Source organism: Triturus cristatus, chromosome 9, assembly GCF_964204655.1.
Source record: "Triturus cristatus chromosome 9, aTriCri1.1, whole genome shotgun sequence".
NCBI lineage: Eukaryota > Metazoa > Chordata > Amphibia > Caudata > Salamandridae > Triturus > Triturus cristatus.
The window spans coordinates 57,465,974-57,475,439 of NC_140592.1; positions in this window are offsets into that span (position 1 = coordinate 57,465,974).

Sequence of the window (9,466 nt, forward strand, 5' to 3'; positions counted from 1 at the left end):
TCGAAACAGGAATTCCTCTATAATTAGAATCAAGTTAAAGGTTAATATGGAATACACTTCCAGACTCAGCATCACCTCTTTACTTGGCGTATTTCAAGTCCATGCCTTCTTCCCACTTATCAAACACAAGGAGATGTTGGACGGAGCGCTGAAACTTTTCAGGCACTCACCCCCAGTCACAGATCTGGGTTGAATCCATCATTGTTCTTAAGCTCACTTCGCCACCCCAGTTCAGACACAGCTATATGCAAATCAGTCTTGACACTGTGCTTCATGGTAACAGTCCAGCCTGCACTGCCAAGCAATGTCTTCCCTGGACCGGAAACAAGCATCCTGGAACCGGTTTCAGAGTATCACCCCTCATCAGCTAGGCTAGCTTGAATCCAGTGGCAAAGGGAGCAAGGGACCCACATCTGGGCATACCCTGCCAACTTAAAGCGAACATAGCAAACACAAGGAGATGATGGACGGAGCGCTGAAACTTTTCAGACACTCACCCCCAGTCACAGATCTGGGTTGAATCCATAATTGTTAGCAGTATTAAGATACCTTCCTTTATATTCCATATGTGAACTTTCAAACATTAGCAGGATTCAGGAAGAGATGTCTCACACATGCACTCAAACAGAAACACACACAGAGTCACACTCACGCCGCCACTCCAAGAGCTTCTCAGTCTGGTGTAGCCGCATCACTGGAACACTGTCTTATTGTTTCGGCCTCTTTGTTTTGCAGTGGAGGAACATAACCACCATCTCATTTTATCAGGAGGGTCCTCTTCAAAACAGGCAGTGCAAGTAGCTTTAGTGCCATGAATCCTATGACTGTGGTGCATCAGCTGAGCTGGTCCAGGTCCATCATCTTTTTGGGTTGCTCCTGTAACTGATAGTAGGGCACTACAAGGTTTCCAGGCCAAGTCAGAACACAAAATAGTGTGTATGAGGGGCTGTTCCATGCTAGATTTTCAACATATCCACAGTAGAATACATGTACATATACATTTTAAATGAGAATCTTCAACAAAGTCAGTGGCAACCCAGAATACTCTGCATGCCTGCCTTCCTGTTCCCGTGGACCAATACCGAATAAGTCTACAGGAGCGAAAGATAGAAAGTGAGAAGTTAGGTAGAGTGAAAGAGAGCACATTATATATACTATAGTAATCGAGTAAGAGTGGATGCAGTACCATAGTATCACCAGTTCTGCAGGCGATACTTCATTTCCAAAGCTTCTTGTGTCTCATGCGGACAGACATAGAATCTGCTTGAGTTCACCACTCTCCTGAGCACTGCCAATCTCATGAAGACAACAAAAGGCTTAGGGTCTGATTTAGATCTTAGCGGACCAGTTACTCTTTTACAATGGTGACAGATATTCCGTCCGCCAAGATATAAATCCCATAGGATATAATTGGATTTATATTTTGGCGGAAGGGATATGCGTCACCGTTGTGATGGAGTAACCTGTTCACCAAGATCTAAATCTGACCCTTAGACCAACAACACCCTCTAGCTTCTCTCACAAATCTCTCAAAAGTTGAATTTACAGAATCGTCAAGGCAAACAGACCATCTGCACCTCCATTAACGATTCTTCAAAGGTATCTTACTGAGCATGATGGCAGCCACTGCTGCAAGAAACATCCTCAAAAACTCCCTAACACCAGTAACCCTCCCTACAGAACTCAAGACCTGATTCATGGGACCATTCTCCAAACAAAAAAAGAATCTCGACCCATCAACCAATAATCAACAAATCTACAATGGTCCATTCCAGGGAAAATGTAAATACCTACTTTCTTACAGCTCTTCAACTTCAAAGAGGGAACAACCTACTTTATGACCTCCAACCCGACTTCTGCCCTGGTGGAAGCTGTGAATCCGACCTGAGTTCCATCTGATGCAATATATAAATATGAAAGTGGGCAAGACGGAGTAGCAGAACTCCTATTTCTGGATCTATAAGCTACCGTTGGCTCTGTACACTGCCAGACGTTTCTAGTGGGAAAAAAAAGCTAAGTATTAAATGATATATTCTAAACTGGATCTCCTCCTGTCTGCAAGGCAGACACAGCATTGCCTTAGTTACATCTTACAACTGCACAGACAACGCATAGATCATCCTAAAAGGGTAAAATCTGGAGGAATCATCAAGCCTGGACAACTGACGGGATTCTAACCAACCATCTTAAACTCAACCATTCCAAGTCATAGAGTAAGACCTGTGGACAAACAAGAAACTTTCTTCGTCAACCATCTAACCAACGGACCAAAAGCAAGTGAGATAGGGAATCTCTGTGTAATTATGGACTCCAACCTTCCTCTGATTACTCAAGTAAATCTAGTCAGAAGAAGCGACTTCTATACAATGTGGACATTCCGATGCATCCTCCCCACTTTGAAGGTACCCAGAAACCACGGACCTCTATCACCCTTGTCATACCACATGGAGACCTAGGGGCACTGCTGTTCATATTTTGTAAGCTGAATCCAAATGCAGAAGCAAGACAACCCATGATGATGCATTACGCCACAGCTTTAGGCACTTCACTGGCTCCCTATTGCCAAATACTCTGCCTTCAAATTCTACATTCATAATGTGTGCTTTAGTACCTTGTCTGACATTTGTTGAATAGCAAACTAAATAGAAACCATCCTCATATATGTGGAATGTGATTTCACTGAAAACTATCAAAGGTTTATGTAATGTGAGCATTCATACTTCATGTATTTGATTTAAATGTAGTTCATAGCCATAATTATACATGATTATTTTAAAGATGTACTGAATGTTACATATAATGTGAATCTAATGCATCAGAAACTTGTATTCTTTTGTGTCTAAATGTGCGCAGGCATATTAAATGTGCAATATTGAGGTAATGCTTTAACTTGTCCTGACGAGGCCTGCATTTCACCATGCTGCATAAATGTCATTTTGCATTTTCTGCTAACATGACATTTCTTGTAGGTGATCACACACATTGTTAGTTTGAGAATAGAAACATTAGTGTTCTAGTGATAGAGAGAAAGAGTCTGAGAAGAAGATATTGGAAAAAGAACATAGAGAGCCAGAACGTTAACTGAAAGGCCTATTCATCAATGTTTCTATCCGACTTGGTTGTGAGTAGATGATGTCGTTCCTATGTCTGGTGTAGTATATTTGGGAGATGTTGCAATCTGCAACATGGGAATCGAGAAGGACAATGGACCCATGATGACACATATCAAGGTATATTGCCCAGAGACTTTTGTATGTTATAACTTACTGCTCACACCGCCTGAGATTCAGATTCTCTTCAAGAACCTCACTGCACTTCCCTATGGATTTAGGGATCTAGATGTTTATGCTTCTTTTCTAAGTGTGGTGTAGGCTAACATTTTTCCTTCACTCAAATTACACTTTTTTGATTGAGCAGCTGAAATGCTGATAACTTAACATCCTTCCTTTTTTTTCTCGTTTTCGCATTATTCCTTTTTTTTACTGCCCTGTGCTAATTTCACCTTTATGGAAATTCCCTGGATTCTGAGATTCTTTAAGTTATAGAACCATCTTTTTAGTTTGGGCAATTTAGATTTGCTGATGTACAGAAAAGAGAACTTGAGGCTTTTCTCTGAACATCAAGTACTCCTACTACTCTTCTGTATTGCTGCAACCTAATTGCTTTTTGCTTAATTTTAGTCCGCCTTAATTTGTTTAGGAGGTTGGGCTCACTTGTTGTTGCCTTTATAGTACGGTGCTAAATGTGATTTAACTAAATTTGATTATCAATTTGTAATACATTTTCTTAACTATAGTTACCGATTCCTGGTCCTTTTTGTCCTTTTTGTGTAGCCAAATGGGTTACGCTGTTAATTGATCTTGCTTTGTGAAACACTAATTCTCCTCAACCCTCAGTGCACATAAGAAAGGTCCATCGGAGGACCAATGGTAAGAAGGTAGGCTCAGTAAATGCTGGATCAAGTTGCCACCTCCTCTGGTCCTTGATATGAGACCATACCACTTTTTGCAAATCTCTTCTCTTGTTCACAGGGTGACATCTACAGAATTAATTTTCTCTTTAATGCAGGCCCATATTCTTGGCATGTGTCAGGCACAGTAAATGATGTTTTGCCACATCATGGTTGGCTACACATTCCTCAGTGAGAACTTCTATCTCTGTCTCACTTAATTTGAATTTGCATTTTCTTTCTCCTACATCATCTCTGGTTCTCCCTGAGACATTTTTAGTGAAGGGTGGATTGCAAACCAAAAAACAAATCTCTTCGGATAGCGCAGTGCCTCAAAAAGCTGGATGCTCTCCAGGCCTCAACAGAGCATGTGGTGATGTACTTCCTGTTTGTAAGGTCATCATTCACAGCCTGAGAGTGACATATGCTAAATTTGATTCTAACAATTGCGAATACGAATCATACCAAATCTGTGAATGATTCTTAAACTTTATCATATGGACATTGATTCCTAATTTGTGATTCGGAAGTGCTCGCAATTTATGAATTGTTCTACAAAAGCTTAGTACATCTAGCCCTAAATACTTAGACTTGCTTTGAGGGTCTTGCGCCTAGCGATGCAGTGCGTAGCACTGCTCGTGCAGCGAGAGTCTTTTTGTGGAGGGTTCCAAAACGGAGCCTGGAATCGTACACACTCGTGCGTGTGCGTTTGCGGTCGTCTTTTTTAGAAAGACAGCACGCAATAGGCCAAAGGCGGTCGCGTTGCTCCGCCCATGGCCTATTGGTGTCTGTTACCCGCACGCCGACATCTGTTTTCAATTATCGTGCCCAGACACAGGCGTGATAATTGAAAACAGATCGCTCGTTCTTCTGTAATTGCAGGTTTGTGTTGTGACGGTGGGCAGAGCCAATCTAATTTACCCATACTTGACTCATACTTAAGGGAGTTGGAGTGATTTGCTTGTCGGGGGCAGGTGTTGTAATTCGTAGATAGGATTGTTCCTATGAGAAGCAGACACTCTGTCACTTTCAAAATTATGTTCACAGTTTTGAGGGAGGTACCTGAAGTACTCTGCCTATTCAGTGATAACAATTACTATATAGTGACATCAGATAACATTCAATGGCACCAATCAACGGAACTAGAGGGTTCCTGACCACCGTTGGCTGTATCAGCAATATGTTGGACACCGGGCACACCTTTAAATGTAAACGCCAATTCAATAATATGCTATTAGTCTCTACACGTAACCACCGGAAATCGCCAAAGAGGCACAAGTGATCTAATCTGTGTTTTCTGACAAGCTGCATTATTAGCTGACATTGTTTCTCTCCATGCAGTTATATTGAGGTACAGTTCTGATTCCACACTCCGATCCTGACCTTTGGTATGCTTAGGTCCATGTGCGCGTTTATGTAGAATGTTGTAGTAGTGGCTGCCTGATGTCACATAGCGACAGGGTTATCGGTATTCATTAGTTGCACAGTCATAATTTGGTTAGCCCATCATACAGAACCTGGCTAAGGTGGTTACATATCATTAGAATCATTTTGGTGACCTTGTTGTGCAGTGTATCACTTCTTTACTGTAGTTCACTGTGGTTATTCACTGTAGTTCAGTTTTTCACTGTAGTTTGAGAACTCCCTCAATAGACAGAAAAATCTGTTAGCTGCTTGTTAACTCTCACATTTTGCCCTCTGTTAAATGGTTACGCGCCTAGTCTGCCATTTTGAGATCGGGTGCCACTGCTCGTGTGTACCAAATAGTGTTACCAGGGATCACATATTCTATCGGGTCAGCGGTGCTAACAGCGCGGGTATGGTATCTTTTGATGAATAATGATTCATCAAAGTGTGAGGTGATCTCAGCGACACTTTTAAAATTTAATTTGTTTAAGGAGCTGCCATTTTGGCAATGGGTGATATCAGGTGAACACACAAATGCAAACACAGCAATAAAGACAGCGTCGGGTGGACACAAACACAAATGATGTTCACAAGAAATAGGCTCTTATTGGCGCAAGTGACACCAAATTGGGCTGAGTCAGGTGTTTAAGGCAGCATTAGCACATGCAATGCGGAGTCAGGCTGAATCGGGTGGAAGTTGGTATTGGCGCATCCACATCGGTACTGCATTGATATCGGCAAAAGTGCTTGCAGGACTGCGCGGACACAGTCAGATGCAAAGATACCGATGCTAGATGTAAGGTGCATTTAGTGTTGTGCTGCGGAGAGTGTGTTGGAGTGCCACATGATTGTTGAGCCATCCAGGATCAGGTATCTGTTACTAATGCAACCTCGCGTGGAGGGATGTGTGATCATATGTGCTTTAGGGTAATGTCTGGTGGTGGCCAGGAGTTAAAAGTGCAGTAATATGAGTCGAGACTGCAACGTTTGGTTGATTAGTTGCACACTGGTTAGGGAGCCTCCATTTTGAATTCAGGTGAGCACTGCGGCGCTTGTTGGCAATTACATAAATCTGCCATTTGTGTAGATGAGCAGAGCAAAGTGGTTGACGTAGTGCTTGCAGTGTATGACCTTACTTGATTGATTTGTACAACTTTGGAGCTTCATGTGCTGCTGACAACCAAAGTGCTTGTGCTGATCTTTGGCTCTCCGGCTGTGTGGGTAGTAGTACGGGATCGGGCAGCCTGCGCAGGCCGTGTATGTTGTCTCGATTTGAAGTCTTACATGACTTTAAAAATATCCCTTTAATCATGATAGCATTCTGTGTCCATTTCTGTAAGCCTTGTAAACGGATTTACCGAGAAGTGGGAGCTATTCCTCTATAACTGTCCCCTTGGAACGGAGCTGCAGGATCACACCGCCATCTTCCTCGCTCTCCAAGCCACGCCCCCGAAGGTGTCATTTTGAACTTTATGTTGGGAAGAGCCTTGGCCTAGAGGTTGGGAGGGAGCTCAGTGCAGCAGGCGATTGAAAGTCCATGAAGTAACACAAAATGCCAAACAAGCAGGTGGTAGTAGGAGTATAAGCATCTAAAGCATTGGTTCCAGAAAGGATGCCACATGCTGAGCATCTCATTATGAAAAAGCTGTACTTGTGCGATTTCTGGCTCCAGCCCACATATTGTCGGATAACTTTATCAGCAACATGAAATCTCTCATGACATCCTTTGTTTGGAGGTGGGCCCTCTGTCCTGCAGCTTCTAAGTTTGCTAGTGGGGTGCTTCCTACGGTGCTTACCCCCCATCCCACTCTAGTGCAAAGCCATGATAACTCCCACAACCTAATAGCTTTAGGATACAAGTTTGTGATAAAGTGACAATCATCTGTGTCCTGATCCAACCCTGAGTGCCACACAGCCTTTATTGGTACTGGAGAATGGTATTATTTTAAGCCCTTTTTAGGTCGAGCCTATAGCAGCGCGCATGCGCTGCTTGCTCAACATTTAGTAAGGGGCTTCAGAAATCGCCCCAAGCTCACCAGACGCTTGTGCGTGTGTTTTTTTCCTTCCTTACAGGCGAATGGGCTTTGCGTGCATCTTTCAAATAAAGACAGGACGCAATTGGGCAAAGGCGGGTGCATGTCCCGCCTTTTCTCCGCCCACGGCCTATTGGTGTATGTTACCCGCACAGGACACATCTGATTTCAATTATCGTGCCCAGACACGGGCGCGATAATTGAAAACAGATCGCTTGCTGTGGCGCGCGCGCACACCACTCGCGGGCTTGTTTTCTTAAGGTTTCTCAGGTCTCTGCATCCACTCCCACAAAATCTCTTCTCCACCTCCACCATCCCTCCCAGATTGCCGCTTACTGCCACCACCACCCTACCCAGGTCTCCGCTTGTTCTACTTCGAGACATTTTATGTACATTTAAATGCATTCGGTGTGGGCCAAATCGCTACCAGATCTGTACATACATTTCACATCCAAATCATGCAAAACATTATCTAAAAAAACAACTTTTCAACATATTGAAATAGGAAAAAACGGTGGCCTCGAGTGAGGCAATAATTGTCGGTTTGACCAGTGCACTGTACATACGTCGATATTGTTTTAGATGTGAAGTACCACGAACAAGTGGGGTTTTGTGCACTTACCCACACGAATCCCAGTTCTCCAAGCGTTGTTCGCATCAGTCGGACAAGGAAAAAAGGCGAAATCTAGAAGCGGCATGCAGAGGGTCACGCAGTTTAATCAACCTCAAACGCTGGGATTCGAGTCCAGCGTACGATTTAGGCACTAACATATATGCCTTTCTTATTCCTTTTTAAAACGAAAACCATGCCGTGTTTCTGTGTTAAAAGCACATATCAGGTACGATCAGCCTATTTAACACATTTTATGTCTAAATGTGTGTATTCAAACATGTATACATTTTGTCAGTTTAGGGTTTTTTTTGCACCCAATCCGGAGATATAAACACCCACATTTTAAAGGGGACTGAGAAATATCTTATGTTTCTCTTTGTAATATGAATTTACTCATAATGAGAGCTCTCAAACCATTCCGCAAAGCTATGTCATTGTCGAGGCTCCGAACAATATACGGCATGGGGGAATACATTATACAAGAAGGTTATCTAAATCATGGCAAAAAACACAAACTAATTCGTTTATTTCAACTAGACACATTTTAGGTAAACCTATAATTTAAGTTATGTGACAAAATAAGTGTCAAAAGTGTCACATTCACAATTATGCGGTAAATGCCCGAGTATGAGGTCTGCATTCAGACACCTGAGAAGTTCTCCACTTTTGGGCGATAGCCACGGTTAGACTGTACCAGCGCTGCGCCCCCCCCAAATAAATGTATAATTATTAAATGAACGTTATATTCATTTTGTGTCGTGGCTTTACAGTCGACTTCATCTCTCCACGAGAGAATCCTTAGTGGTGGAGTGGAATAAAAAGAACAAAACCTCTGAACGACCCTGAGAAACACTTGTTCAGTTTGCACCAAAATAGAGAAATAAAATGAGTTTCCGCCTTGGTTCAGTCTCTGTCGACGGAGCCAGAACTTTCTTTTCATTTCTTCTGTTTGCACTTTTAATATAGCGCCAAGTGCAACTAATGTGAGCACTTTACACCTGCACCAGATTACAGAAGGAAGCCCCCCCACACTTTAAACCAACAGTGACACACTTTGTAGCTCATTAGGGTAGCAGACAAGACCCATTCACACATCACTTGGGCTCTTTTTTAGTGGAAAATAAATTAGCTTTTGGGGTAACCCTCTCCTGGGCGAACTAAACGAGTATTCACGGTTCCCTTTCCAACATATCTTATTTCTCACAGCAGCGACAGTACCCGAGGGAGCGACGCTTTTAACACATTCCTAACAGCGGGCACCTAACAATAGTGCAGCATGTGCTGTGGCACCTGGGCCCAGCGATTGTGGGTCGAGGGCACTGAACCTCATTATTAGCAAATTTTACGCTGAGGTTTGTGGTAATGAGAAATTGCCCCGGGCCCATAGCTGCCTTCCCGGGCTAGAGAGTTTCCAGTAAGCCACGCCCTCTGCCTGCTGTTTCTATCACCACTAAGAACTGCTGC